Raw genomic sequence first — 15684 nt, 5'->3', positions numbered from 1 at the left:
AGATGCCCAAATTAGGAAAAGCTTAAAATTTAACTAAGGAAGACCAAGAGTTCTTGGAAAACCCCGCCTATACTCCTGCCTGCTTATTAATATGCATATAATAAATGATGTAATCCTTGTTCAAAAATTGTATAAAAACCTGCTTTTGCTGTACCTGATTTAGAAATCCACTTGGTGATTTCTCCAACGCGTTGTCAATAAATACCTCCTGCCTATAGACCTCAAATCTAGTCTCTGGGCAGCTTATTATCGCCTTTTGGGGAAAAATTCGGCATCAGTTGCCTCCAGAGCACTGACATCCTGCAGCAAACTTATCCCCACGGACATCAGCACAAAACTGGGACACCTGGCTTGGTGACACAACTGCCACAAGGTCAGGTTTATTCCCTGCTCTCTTGCCCCAGCAGAGGACTCAGTGTCAGAGCCTCTGGAGAAGCGTGGAGGGCAGGGCTCAGGCAGGTTGTGCCCGTGCACGATTTGAACTCAAGGCACCAGGAAGCACCAAGCCTGCAGACAGGAACTCAACCCTTCTCATCTCCCTCACTGCCAGAGGCAGGCTCAGAGCAGCCATCTCACCCCTCTCTAAACCAGTGGGACCTCTGTCCTTACCAAGCTCCTCGGGCTCCTGGGAATTGTTCCTGCAGCTCTCGGTGCCAGGCAAAGCTCCCTCTGCTGCAGCTCTGCCCACAGGCTCCCCTCCTGAAGACTCAGGGGCAACAATAATATTGCCCTTGAAAGAGAAACAGACAGGCAGAAAACCTTCCACCACTTACAAAAAACACCTGGTCCAACAACTCCATGGCTCACACACTTCATCCCTTCTTCCTAACAACAACTCTGGGCCCCAAAGCCCTTCAACAGTCAGAAAAACTGACTTCTCAAACACAGTCCAAAAGCTGTCAGAGCTGACAGTGTTGAACATGGGGGTGACACTGAACACATGGAATGGCTGCTTAGCAGGAGTCCTGCCAGCTCCTGGCAAAGGGATGTGCTCTTTCCTCCACAGCCCTGAGCACAGCAGTCTCATCCAGGCTGCAGCTTGGCAGGGACAGCATGGGAACACACATCTCTTCCCACAGAGATGCCCAAGAGCAAGGGGAAAGAGCTCTGCAACATGGACAGCAAGACTGGCCAGTTTGCCCAGCTGAGGATTTCCCAGATGGAAACTGGACTGCAGGCAGCAGCTTACTGAGAGGACAAGAAAGCTGCAGCTGCAGCCCAGCCCCAGCCACGGCTCTGGGAGCTCCCACACGCACGGCAGGGCTCACACAGCAGCAGCAGCTGCAGCCCAGCCCTTGCTTTGCCTGGGCCTTCCCACCCAAAAGAGGCACAGCCCAAATCTGCTGCTGCAACAGAGGCACCTCTGGCATGCCCCTCCCTGCCCGGGACACTGGGCCTTGAGTGCCACTTCTCCAAACACTCTTCTCTTCTTTCCCATCAAACAAAGCCCCGTTAGAACCTACAAAGCTTCCACTTCCTCCCCACAAATGCTGCTGCATCAGGGGTTCTTCCCAGCACATAAGCAAAAGATACCGCGGGATACGGAAGGCAGAGTTCTTGACCCTTGCCACTTCACGTACAAGCTTGCCAAGTGAAAATCACCCCTTATACGCCATATGTCAATACCATCTCCTCCTATTTTCGGTTCGTCACTTTTCTGTCCCCGCCTTCCTCACCACCTTTACCACGCATGCGCCACCAATCGGTTTGGTGGTTGCACAAATCTATGGGGGGTGTCACTGAGGAAGGCCTTATACTCTTCTTCGTTGTCCTTTAATTCACCTTTGGGTTACACATGCGCATCAAGCCAGTATATAGCCAGTACAGCCAATGTAAGCCAAGACTAACATATCACTCCATCTACATATCAAGGCAATAAATCCCTCAGAATTAGCATTTGTTTGGACCGAACCAGGTTCTTGCTCATTTTTAGCAACTGTACCTTCCGCTTCTTTCCTGTGGTCCTTGAGAACAGCTGCTGGGAAGGGGGGTGGAGCCCCTCCTCTCCCTCTCTTCTTTGGCATTACACCTTTTTAACTATTGATTATTCTCAAATATTAATTCCTCTATCAATATCAATTACTGTTTCAAATTTTATCAGCACGAATGATACCTATTTATCACAATAATGGAGCTCTGCGCATTGTGTTTTAAGGCTTACAAGCAGGTATAGTGTTTGAAAGAAGCAAGCAGTGTTTTAACAAAAGCTACGTGTGCTTATAGTGGTTGCACAGAACTACTGTCAATATGCTTTTGCTTTGTGTAAGTGGTCAAAAAACTTTTCAAGTAAGTTGTGCCATTAAGTTCATTGCCTCCTGCCAGGGATGTGAGCTGCTGGCATCTTCCCACTGTAACAACCATGTCATGAGACTGATGCTGGAAAACAAACAGCTCGAGGCGCGTTCCTCAGCAGTCTCGTCCGTTTCGTGATTCGTACAGAGACCCGCGGCCAGCAATACTCAGCTGAGGACCAGAAGAGAGCGGAATAGCCCGGGCACTGCAGCTCCACTGCAAGGCATCCGGCAGCCTTGAGGGTACAAAGCGAGCACAGGTCGCAGCTCCTCGTGTCCGGAGCGAGCCCGGAGCAGCTCTCCCAGGCCGCAGCCCCTCCCAGACCCAGCTCCGGGCGCAGCCGGGGCCGCTCCGCTTGCGCGGGGCCGCTGCCGGGGCGCTGTGGCGGCTCCTCCCGCGGGGCGGAGCTGAGGCGGCCCCGGCGGCCCCGGCCCGGCCCCGCTGCGCTCCGAGCGCGGTCCCGGAGCGGCCCGGCCGAGGCGGCGAGGGACGGGCGGCGAGGGGCCGGGGGCATGGGGCGCTCTGGGAACGGGCGGACATCCCGGCAGAGGGGAGAGAGACGTGGCAGAGGGAGGAGTGAGCGGGAGAGGGGAGAGATGCTGGGAGGAGGGGGAAAATCCCAGGAGAGCGGGACGAGCCCGGGAGTAGGGGAGATCACGGGACGGGGGCGGGGGTGAGATCCGTGGCAAAGGGTGGGTAGCCTTCCAAGAGGGTAGAGGTGGGGAAACAGGAAAGAGCCCTGGGAGAGGGGGGAGATCCTGGAAGAGGGAGGAGTAATCGGGAGAAGGGCAGATCCAGGGAGACGAATAAAGGCACTGGCCACAGCCCTGTAAAGGAGGGAGCTTGGAACAAGGGGTAGCTCGAGACTGGGGAAAAGCCGAGAAAGGAGGGAGAACTCAGGAGACAGGGGACAACCTGTGAACGGGGGGAGATCCGGAGTAGAGTGGAGAGGGCCTGGGAAAGAGGGGAAAGACATGAGAGAAGAGAGCCCAGTGGGGGCAGGCCAGGAGCGGAGGCTCCTGCAGGCGGACTGGGAACGCGGAGAGCCCGGAATCACGGAGTCCTGCAGGCGGGCCGAGAACGGGCGCGGGTCAGTGCGGTTCGGGAGAGCGCGGCTGCGGGGCTGGCTCCGGAGGCGGAGGCGCGTGGAAAGCGCTGCTCGGCAGCCCCGGCGGCGCTGAGAGCACAGCCCCGCCCGGGGAGGCAGCGCCACGGGCGCCGCTCGGCTTCCCAGCCCGGCCACGGCACCGCTCGGCTTCGCCGCCGGATCCGCGGCAGCTCGGAGCATCGCTCCCTGCCCGGGCCCGAGGCTCACCTGCGCCAGGTGCACCAGAGCATCGCCTCTGCCCTGACAACCCAGAGCGAGCAGTGCCCGGCAGGGACTGCAGATCCCCTTTGGTGGCAGAGAAAAAAGAGCAAGGAATCTTCCATGGGAGAACCTAGGCAATAGGACGGGGTGTCAGTGTCCAATGTGTTCAGATGCACTCACAAGGATATTATTGCTCTTGCCTCAGAACATGGAAAAGAAGTGGGCAGACACAAATCAGCAGCTGGTTGCAATATCCAGGGATCAGTTATCAGAAGAAAATGCTACGCAACTGCTGGAATGCTTAATGGATGACTGATTACCCTTTGCCAAGTAATCTGGACTTGTTAGGGGCAGCATACTTATGTCTCAAAAGTTACTCTAGAGATATTCTTAAGAAAATTTTGAAGAAAGGCTCATACACCCACATTTTAATGCAGTTGCTGTGGGCTTGATAAATGAAATCTGCTTTTAATGTCTTGAATTTCCTAAAGATATGTGGGGATTTTTTTTCACACATGCATGCATGCTAAGTTTGAGAATCTAAGGTAAGGTCTTTTTATAGGGGATATGGAAGAGACAGGTCTTCAGCCAGCAATATGTCAGTGAGAGACAGCTGAGCGATGATTACTGAGAAGAAGAACAGCCCTGCAATAGAGGTGTGAGCTGCATTGCACAGCGCTAGCTGTGGGCCAGAGAGCACAAAGCAGTCTGGCCTGGTGGGCCTGAATATTTCTGCCAAACACTCTGCATCTCACACCTTTGCTCGGGCTCAGTGCAGAAATGCAGGATTGCAGGCGCTTCCTCCCAGAGCTGCGTGAGGCGCTGGCTCCTGCAGATGGGCCCTGCCAAGCTGTCCCTGCCTCACGCTGGCCTCGCTTCCCCTGGCACAAGAGCCGGGCCTGAAGAAGGCTGCCCTGTGCTCCAGCCTGCCGAGCAGCTCAGCTCCCTGCCCCGGTGCCCAGAGTGCTGCACACACTGCTGACCTTTGCCAGGAGTTGCAGGGCAGCCGGCAGAAGAGGAGGAATCCTCAGGCAGCCCAGCGGCCCTCGGCTGCCCTTGGCCTTTCTCTGCTCCTGGGCACACTCCAGACGGCCAATGCCTCCAGGCTGGGCTGTGTCCAGCACGGCTGCGCTTCCCCTCGGCAGCTGCCAGCTGCCACCTGGGCTCTGAGAGTGGAGGATTCACCCACTGCCAGGAACAGGCACCCAGGGCCTGGCTGCTGCCTCTTGCAGCTCCAAGGGCCTCCTTCCAGCCTGCCTCTGCCGGAGCTCAGCCTGCTCCGGCCTCTGCCGGGGCTCTGCTGGGGCTCCACCCCAGCCAAGGCCGGGTCCACTCTCACCTCCCAGGCGCTGACAGCTCTGCACCACAGGAGACCTTCCTGAGCACCCTCTCTGATCTTTCTGCTTTCTCATTTGAGCAAGGCTCTCCTCCAGCCAAAGAGATTATTGCATTTCGGGATACAAATCCAGTGGCAGGAGCCCCAATGTTCTCCAGTCACAGCTGAAGGCCTGCATCTGCACAGGGTGTTTGGGCTGCCTCATTGTTCTTTTGGTTTTGCCTTCAAATGCCATTGCCTTTTCTGCCTCAAATACAAATACCAAAGCTGTCCAAAAACAGACCAGTAGGCCAGATTCCAAAGGCAGTGTTCTCTGGAGAGGATGAATGAAGAACATCCTTCTTCCCCACTTGCACACCATGCCAAAGACACCGTGTCACTTTCCACCTTTAAGAAACAACAGACAATTCAGAAGAAATTCTTGAGCGTATTCGCAGAGTGAGAAGGAAGGGAAACTTCAAGGTGAGTTGTGTTTTCAGAAACTGTATTCATTTCCAATCCTACTCTGCAGTCCTATTAGACAATCCTACTCTAACCCTAACCCTAACCCTAACCTTAACCCTAATCCTAATCTAAATCAAAATCCAAATCCTAATCCTAATCCTAATCCTAATCCTAATCCTAACCTACAATCCTACTCCAAACTGGTTGACGAGTAAATGGTCCTGATGTGATTGTCACATTGTTCTCTTCCTCCTCTTCTTCACTGAAACAATCAGTGACACCAGGCTGGACGCAGGCTCAGCAAATGTTACAAATGGATGCTGCCAAAAGGGAAAAAAAACAAATCAACAAAAAATAATGGACCATGACTTTCCAAGCTCAGTGCTTCACAGGATTCCTCTGGCTTATAGAAGGATGCAGGAAGAGGACCAATGGGACCATCTATACCTCCATCTTAATGTGCAGGACTTTGCCATCACAGGCAAATGTGGCCCAGAATCCCACTCACCCATTTATCCAGGTGTCTTCATCTTGCTAGGATTTTTGCCCTGCCAGTGCTTTAGAAATGGTGCTTCCTGTCCTTGGAGTTTCTTCTTTTCAGGAATCTCTAAAGCCTCACACTGGTCCCTCTCTTTGAAAGACAGGCACTGTGCTGATTCCCACAGGGAGACAGAGCAGTGTCTACCTTTCCATGCCCTGCCCCTCGTGTGCTGGATGGCTCCTTCCTTCCCAGCAGGGCCAGCTCAGTGGCCCTGGGCCCTGCAGTTCCCTCTCTGCCACACAACCCGGCAGTAACCCTTGCGCAGTTCCTGTCTGCTTGAGCGTGCCAGGGAGCAGATGGGGCTGGGACAAGTCCCTCCCAGCTGTGCCTGTTTGTGTGGCAGAAACCTCTAAGGGTGGGCTGGGGGGCACAAACCAGGGCCTCTCAGAGGCTCACAGTGAGCCCCCCAAGACCCCTCCTGCCCACAGCCAAATCTCTGACCCCTAGGCTGGGACTGGCTTTCTTGGGCTGCTGCACCACCATTTCATGTCTCTGTACTCTGCATTGCTCTACTTCAATTCTTTTGCCATTAGATAAAATTGAACACTCCACCAAATGACAAAAGAGGGAGACTGAAACAGCCAGAGGAGCTCCCTGACTCAGGAAATGCAGAGAGAGGTGGAGTTACTCAGTTTTGTGAAGAACAGGCCCCCAGGAGACTTTATTGCCACTTTCCAAGACTTCAGAGTGGCTTTGAAGAAAGCGAGGGACATCTTTTTTAACAGGGCCACTTACAATAGGATGTGGGTGAATATTTTGAAACACAAATAGGATCTAATCAGGACTTGTTTACTCAGAGCATGGTGCCACCCTGGCACAGGTTGCCCCAAGAGCTTGTAGGTGCCCCATCCCTGCAACCATTCTAGCTCCAGTGCGAAAGGGCTCTGAGCAACCTGATCTCTTTAAAGATGTCCCTGCTCATTGCAGAACACTTGCACCAGAGGACCTTTACAGGGCCCTGCCAGCCCAGCCCAGTCTAGGATTCCTCACCATTTTCATTTGAAGAGCTCCAAGAGTGGAGGTGAGGAGGAAGGGGGCTCATGTGATGCCTTGGACTTGAGTGGAGGAGGAGCCCATCCCTCCGAGCCTGTTTCACCTGCAGCCCCTTCACATTTTACCTGCAGGAGCTCCCTGGCAGACCAGCGCTGCTCCTCGTCTCTCTGCAGGCAGCAGCTCAGGAAGTCACGCAGGCAAGGCGAGAATCGGTTGGGCTGCTGCAGCCGTGGGGTCCCTACTGTGGCTATCAGTTGTGCAGCCTGGAGAAAAAGGAGACACCAGGCTCCACTTGCTGCTTTCACATCTCTAAGTGCTCTCCCACCTCCCTTAGTTTAACCTCTGTTCTTCAGTGGCAGTTTCTGCCCTGGCAGAGACCCAGAGATCATTTTCCTTTACCAACCAAACACCCAAACCCTGATGCAGCCACAGCTTTTCCACCATCCCGCAGCCCTTGCCTTGGCAGCTGATTTCATTGACTGACCTAGATAGTGGGAACTACATCAGCAAAAGCACATTTGCTTCCCTAAGGATTCACACCAGCTTGAGAGGCTTTTTGGAAGAGGGACTATGCTATACAAATTAATTTCAAGGCTTAGTACATGAAAGGCATGTCTGCAGTGCTTGTTGGTCCTTTAAGCGCACGTGCCCAAGAACAAAACTCATCATACTTTTTGTGCTTTTCTTGAAAACAATGGTCATTGGAAGGAAAGAAAGGGAATCCATCAATTAATCCCCAGGTAAGAAAATCAACATTTGCAATCTCATCTTCAGCACAGAGACATTTAGATGCCTGCACAAATGTATTGGGATGAAAATTCCTGCTTGGGCACAAAGGAGCCACTTGCAGCTCTGTCTCTCAGCAGTCTGAAAATTGCAGGTTCCCATTTTGCTGCAAAAGAAAAATTGTCATGGTCAGAAGAAGGAAAGGTGCCATCCCTATGGCCACCCTCTGCTCACTTGGCTACTCAAGTCAATGCATTAATGGTAGGCCCATGCCAGAAAGAGCCAGGAAACAAAGGGGAGGTTTTGGCAGCCTGTCCGCATCACCAGGCTCTGGCTTGGTGACACAGAGAATGTGCCTTTGGCTAGGAGAGAAACACGGTGACTGAGTGTTTCAGCAGCACTGCACAAGAAGCAGAAGAGACTCAGTGGCCTTTACACTCTCATGCCCAGGTTTCAGGCATGTTTCCCAGTGAGAAGAAACTGCTCAGGGAGTTAGGCTCATCTCTAAAGACCACAGTTTTAGAAACTTTGTTGGGTTTGTGTTGCCTTCCTTCCTTTCTGGAAAGATAACAGCAGTTGTCAGATGCTTCTTTTCTGCTCTTAAGGCCATCTCCACAGCCAAAGGACTGGAAGCACTTAAAAGGCAAAGGAAAGTGTTGCCTGAGAATAGAGTTTGTTTGGAGTTTGTTTGCATGTGGTAAGGCTTGAGTTCCCCCACTGCTGCAACCACAACTACAGCAGATGCTGATGTGTTGCAGGCACATTTTTAGGAGGGGTCCTTGGTGGAAGCAGTTCAGGCAGATGGCAATGGGCTTTTGTCCAATGGCACGCAGGACAAGGGACAGGTGAGAAAGAGAGTGGGATCAGTGAGTATTTGCTCCTTACCGTGATGGGACTTTGGTTCCAGTAGGGAGGTTCTTGCTCTATCATTTCAATCCCCACAATTCCAAAAGACCATATGTCCACTTTGGGACCATATGGTTGACCTGTCAGCACTTCGGGCGCCAGCCACCAAGGAGTCCCGACTACCGAGCACCGTCTGCTCTGCTGAGGGCTGAGCTGAGTAGAGAGGCCAAAATCACCTGAGGAGAAAGCAAAACACTGTTTTTATTTGAATTCTGTGCAATTAGGAAAGCAAGGCAAAGAATTCCCCGGTAGAAGTGTTTGAAAATGTGCTGTTGAATCTCCTGGCATTGGCGACTTTTAAACTCCCCCCATTTTTTACATTGTCTCCAGTAGTGTCTTTTGTTCTTTGGAAGCTTTAGACTTGCAACTCCCTCCCTCGGGAAGGGACACACACAGAGCAAGGCCACTCTTGACTGCTTGTTCCTTCTCCTATCCCTGTGCACGTTGCAACTGTGCCCTCAGCTCACAGCGGGTGTCCCTGCGCTGCCACCAGCACCATGTTTGGGGAGGTGGCTGTCACTCCAAGCAGCCCCACCCCCACATCCCTGGAATGCTGCTCCTGACCATGAATACACTGACCCAGCTTGACAGAACCATCGGTTTTGAGAAGGATGTTATCACTCTTCACATCTCTATGGATCACATGGTTTGTGTGAAGAAAATGCAGTCCTTGCAGGCACTGAGAGAGAAAACAGAAAGAGGAGGGCAAAAATGAGTGATGTGATTTCATCCCACAAGAAAGGCAACAAAGAATCTAAAAGATTCCCTCTCCAGGGGAATGGGCAGTAATGGCAGAACACAGTGCCACTGAGAGGAAGAGCTTGCTGCTCCAACACTTGCAGAGCAGGACCTTTCTGAGGAAAGGCATGTCAGCTTCTGAAAGAGCAACAGCCAGGATGCAAACCAGCCAGGATGACTGCTGCTGCAGTGCATGTGCTCAGAAGCAAAGAGCCTTTTGGCTGCACTCCTGTCCTTGTATGCTGAGGCCTGAGAGAAACGAGTCTCTGGCTTTTTTCTTTGCTGATCATTTCAAATCCTGCCACCAGCACATTTGCTTTCACAGGCAAGGAATTCAGTGAAGACAGACTCCAGGCAAACATTTAGAGAGGCAAGGTGGAGAACAGCAAATAAAAAGACATGAGCCAGAGCAAGAATACAACAGTAGGAGAGAAGAGTACTGGCACTGAGTACAGGGAGTGCAGGGGCACTGGCAGGCCTTTCACTTGAGATGCTTTTACTTGCCCATAGCATAGCAGCAACACAGAACCAAAGCTTGGCACAGGAAATCACTGCCGGTCTGAGCCCCTGTTTCCCAGACAATCCTGCCCAAGCCCTTGGAAACACAGATGGGATTGCTGACCTCCCGACTGATGGCTGCTGCCTCATCTTCATACAGGGAGGTCGTGCTGAGGATATCGTTCAGGGTGCCTCCGTCCATGTACTCCAGCACCAGCCAGAGTTCCTCACCCACAAGGTAGCTGAAAGAGGGAAACAAGGCCGTGGAGATGAGCATGCATGGCTACGTTGATTTTTGCTTCCAGGTTTCTTATTTCCAGATGCCTTTGTGACAAGGACAGAATCATAGCAATAGATATTCCCTCTTGGCTGTGCATTGTTTGCAATCTGTGCAGTCTCAAGGAGACAGGCACCGCTGTGAAAAAGGAGATGTCTTAGATGGCTAACAAGTGAAAAATGCAGTTTAGAAACAGCCCAGATAAAAAACCTGTCAGGCATGGTGTTTCTGGAAAGAAGCACCTAGTCTTCCTGGCATGCCCTTCAATGGCAAAGAGTGGCAACAATCCAAGGGAAATCCATTTTAGGACGGTTCATCAGCACTTCAGAAACTTGAAAAAATCAATCCCAAATAAATGTGGAGGCAGTAAACTTTTAGGCTGACGACTAAGGAAGATACAGCTGATCCAGGTTGTGAATAATTTTGGAATAATTTTCAAACTAGGTGTGCCAGGGAAGACTCATGCAGACAGGATGCACTCTCTTCTCATCCATTGGAGATGAGTAGAGAGATAGGAATAAATAAAAATTAACAGCTCTACTTTCTGCCACTGACCAAAGTGGGTTTTTAACCTCTCATGTTTGCTGTATGTAAATGCACACATGGGATAAGACCCATAACCACTCACCTGTCTAAATAATTCACAACATTGGGACTCCTGTACCTCTTCATGATTTGGATTTCATTAACGCTTCGTTCCATCCTCCTAGGTCCTTGAATATCTATTTTCTTTATGGCCACCTAAAATGACATTGAAAATCAGTAACTTGAGCAGTTGGTGGCAGGAGACAGCAATGCACATGGAGCAAGTGATTTTGCAATGACACAGCTGAGCTGTGCCAAACTGCCTTGTGATTAGGCACTGCAGTAATTAGGAACTGACATTCCAACAGCCCATTTCTCTGCTGCCTTGAGAGCCAGTTAAAGGACACGTGGGGCCACTGACATTTTGCCTTGTCCACTTGGTAACAGTTGTGTCTCAACTATCACCCACAGACGTCTGACCACAATCTCTGCTGCTCTTTCTAGGATGCAGAACAAGTAATCAATACCTTAATATTCTGTGGATACATCTTGGGCTATGGGCAGGGCTTAGGGCTTTTAGGGCACCTTGCAGACCTCTCCCTATGTGCAGTTGCCAAGTACAGCACTGCAGGTGGCTAAGGAACTACCAGTAACTTTCCGATGGATTTGCTGGCAGCCAGAATCGAGAATTCAGGACTGTGAAGCTGTAGCCCCAAAGAGCAGGGAGGTGCTCTAAGGCACCACCTTTGTTTTAGCAATGGAGAGCGAGTGAGCGCGTCCTTGTCTGAAAGGAAGCGCTGCCCTGCATGCCTTCCTTCCGGCAGCTGAGGAGGACAAAGTGCCAAATGTATTTTGCAGGCTGGCACCAGTCTGTGCTTCTTGTGCCTTTTCAGCAGGGCTCTAGCCAAAGCTCCAGCCACAGCTCACACCAGAGGGGAAAGCCCCTCAAGAGCAGCAGAGTCTGCAGGGGCTGTTGATATTTACCTCTCCTCCTGAGGCAGTGTCGAGTGCTTTAAAAACCTCTCCAAAACTCCTAGAAACAAAGGAGAAGCAGAGAAAGGAGAAGCCATTTAGATCTTGCAGTGAAAGCCAGCACACACAGGAGATCTGTGCTGTAAATGCCTAAAACCTGCAGGACACTGGAAGCATGGAGATGTCCTTGACAATGCCTTCTGAGCACACTTAGAAATTCTGATCAGCTCCGACAACCTAAGCCCAGTGCCTGAACACATTTGCAGCTTGTCTGACTTCACACCTGATACCTATTCCACCAGCAAAACACTTGATGCATAGTTATGTAAAATTAGCATTGCTTGGACTCACCCACTGCCAATATTTTCCAGTTCAATGTATTTGATGATGGGATTTTCCATCTTCACCATTCTCCCTGAGGGAAACAAAATGCAAGATGATCACTTTAAAGCAGAGATCCCACCTTCTCAGAGATACAAAAGGCAGCCCCACTGTCTGGGGCTCTGAGACCTCCCTTGATTAGCCAGCTCTGAGCTGGCTAATAACAATAGGAACAGGTGCTGGAACAACAAGAAAAGAACAGCACATCCACAGCACAAGTCTGGCTGGCACAGAGACTGATTTTTTGTATCATTTGAAGTGAGAGACCTCTTGACAGCAGAGGAATCTCCTCTCAGAGGAGACTGAGACCAGAAGAGAATACCTCCCAAGGCAAGTAAGTTTGTCATCTAGAAACATTGAGGAGAGCTGGAACTAACAGTGCCTTTGTTTTCTTGGGAATAAAGACTGCGAGATTTAGAAAAGGTTTCCTACTTGCTAAGATTAAATGCACCTGGACATCCAGAATCAATTGGTCTGAACAGATGTCAAGTTCAGAACAGGAGGAATATTGCCAAGTGTTCCCATCTTTTCCACCTTGCAGAAGTTTGCCAGAAGAATGCCTCTGCGTTTGTAAACCAGAGCAGCTCATGCCAGAACCAATTGCGACGGGGCTTTCAACATCAGGACCCGCACCCTTTATGAGCAGGCTGAGCTCGAAGACGCCCTTGCCCATGCCCTGCGTGAAGAACCACGCCGCTTCTCTTCACCCTGACAGCGCGGATCAGTCGCTCCCATTGCACTCGCCCTCTCGGCACCGCACACGTCCCCATCTTCCCAACTCGGCACGGCGGGCACGGGCACAGAGGACAGCAGTGCTCCTCAGGGACCCCTGTGACACAGAGAGCTGCGCAGAGGAGATGCTGACCCTCTTGTGAGTCCAGGCCGTGCGAGGCAGAAGCCGGCCCAGAGAAGGGGCTGCAGCCTCAGGCAGCTCCACGCTGCAGCAGCCGGGCAGCAGCGGGACCCTCCCAGCTAAGGGAGGCTCCAGCCTCTGCAGTCCCTCCAGCCCCCAGGGGCAGGGCAGTGACCACAAGAAGTCTGGCAAAGCCCAAGCATGAGCACTGACAGGCACTGATGGGAAGAAGCCAGAGCCAGCCTGAGCCCCATGCGAGCTTTTGCCCCCATTCAGGACACAACAGGATGGGCTTTGAGATCAGCCCCACCGAGGTGTGGATCAGTGCCCTTTTTGTCCCAACAGGTGATGGTAGACACAGAATCCACTGGGCTCTGGTCTGAGCCCCACCAGGTCTTATCTGAGAACACAGCACCAGCAGCTGATATGGGCTAGAAGCAGATTCATTGGGTTGTGCTACAGAATCACAAAGGGCTTGATTTGTTCTCCTGGAGACTGATCTCAGCAGGGCTTCTACCAGTGGCTAGAACTCAAGCAGTCACAGCCTTCTGCTGATGCAGGAACAATTCCTGCTTCTGCCTTCGGCAGAGAGGGAAGCCCAGGCAAACTCCAGCCAGTCTAAGCTGCCCTCAGAGGCAGCAGGAACACCCAGAGCTCTCTCTTGCTGCCTTGTAGCAATGCCAGTACTTCTGTGACACTGAAGTGAGGAGGACCCTTTGGTACAGCTCTGCTGACATGTGCACACAATACACTGTCCCTCAGGTAAGAAAGATAGCAGACGTACTGTGTTGCTCCAGGGAGTCACCCGCCATCTCCAGTTGCTGAGCAGCAGCTGGGTCAGCACGGGAGGTGAACCAAGTGCTCAGGCTCCACGTCTTTGGCTGGGGAGCAAAGGCTTCTTGGGACGGCGCAGTTGCAGCAGCTTCAGTGTCAGAGTTGATGTAGATCTGAGAGAAGAAATGAGTTGATGTCAGGAAGGTGTTGCAGAGATTGCCCTGAAATGCAAGAGAGATTGCCATTTGAAATGCAAGCCCTTAGGAAGCTGCTGTCAGCCACATGCAGAGCTCTTCAACTGGATTGTTTTGGATGTCCACTTGTGAAACCAAATGCTCAAAACCAAAGGCTGGTTTTACTCAAGTTCATAGCCACTTTCTTCTTCTAAAGGATGACTGCAGCAACGACCGCTCCAATTCCTCCCAAAGACTCCTTTCCCCCTCCTAGGTCTGCAGATACATTTGCAGCTCCTCATTCTAATGTTCTACCTCCTGCCATGAAATTCTCTTTTTCTGCACCTTCCTTGGGATGTGCTTATCCTGCAGCATCTCTGGATGGTACAGTTCCTGGGCCTCATGCCAGCTTCGGGGCTCTTGGTTGCCCGTCATTTGCTGGAACTCTCTGCAGGCTGCCAGGTAGGATGGGGAACCTTCCACCTGAAGTCAAACAGAACAAAGCAGTCAGAGACTACAGCTTGTCCCTGTCAGCCCGGAGTCATCGACTGGGAAGAAGGTAAATGACAGGACGAGATTAACAAGGGATACAGACAGCTTGTAGCTCATATTCCAAATCTATGTGAGTGACCATTTTCACCTGCAAAAACACCTCAAGAAACAAGGTCACCTGGAAGAAGCCAGCAGGAGTTCATTGGAATGACTGCTGGCTAAATGGCCAAGGGAGTAATGCCACTGTCTAGAGCATCAGCTGAGATTCAGCAGAGCAGGAAGTGTCCTTGAGAGCAGCTCTGACAGAGGCCTCATCAGGATGGCACTCAGAGGCAACACCCCACCCCCCTGCTGCTCTGCACTGCAAAGGCAAGGAGGGCAGAAACCACCCCTTGGGTGACTGCAGTGCCTATTGATATTTCACTCGCTTTTCTAGAGCCTTTTGCTCCTGAAGGAGGCAATTAATTTTCTCTTTGATGATTTTAATTTTTTTGTCTGGCCTCTTCTTCCTTGCCTTGATCCTAGCCTCAGTTTCCTGCAGCTGTGCCGGCACCTGTTTGTCCATGTTCTGTAAACAACAATGGAAAGGACTCTCTTTCATGAGTGGAGTGGCTGGCATTCTTTCATTCACCTGTTTTTGTTGACTGTCCCTCTGCAAAGGGAGATTCTTCTCCTCTTGGATGTCTTCATTCCTTCTCTTCACTGCCATGTCACTCTGAGCTTCGGGCAGCTCTGCTTGTGGTTCTACCTGGATGTTCTGTGCAGACAAATGCAGAGCAAGTGACTGGGAGCTGCCATCAGGCTCAGCTTTTCCCTCTTTTAGCCTCAAAATCACATTGATTCAGCCTCGTCTTTCTGCTTCCCTACCCACATCTGCTTCCACTGTAACCCTCCTGTCCCAGGGCTGATCTCTTCAGATTCCAAGGCTCTGTGCTTCCAGTGCCTGTGGGATTCCTGGCCTCCTCAGTCCCAAGAGCTGTTGTTTATGCCCTTCTTCCTGCCCTTCCCTCTGTGCCCTGGCCAGTCAGGCTTACCTGGCCTTTCTCCTGCGGCACTTCCACCTGCTGCCCGAGCTGCTCTTCCTGCTCTCGGGCTGGGAACAGCTCTCCCTGAGTCTGGCATGGCATCTCTGATGAAGCACTCTGCTCCTGCTCTCTCTCTAGAAGCACCTGCACAGAAAGCAAGAGAAGATGGGTTTCAGCTTCCCATAGGACCTTTGTGGGCCAAGACTCAAAGATAGCTGGGCTCACACCTTCCCAAAGCACTGTGCTGCCGCTCGGCTGGGCCATTCTCAGTTTGAGAGGAGGCACAGATTCCAAAGTGGCCCTGGCCCTACAATCAGGGGCCATCTGGGACTGAAGCTGCAAGAGCCTCTCAGGCAGCTGACAGGGAAGGTGTGGCATTTCTCAAGGGTCTGGTGAGGGCCTCCCTCTGCTTGTGCCATGTCCTGTTTG

Source organism: Melozone crissalis, unplaced genomic scaffold (genome assembly GCF_028551555.1).
Source record: "Melozone crissalis strain CALT ecotype California unplaced genomic scaffold, PUWL_Pcris_2 ptg000005l_1, whole genome shotgun sequence".
Taxonomy (NCBI): Eukaryota; Metazoa; Chordata; class Aves; order Passeriformes; family Passerellidae; genus Melozone; species Melozone crissalis.
The sequence above is the reverse complement of the archived record's forward strand: the minus strand, read 5'-3'. Positions refer to the sequence as shown.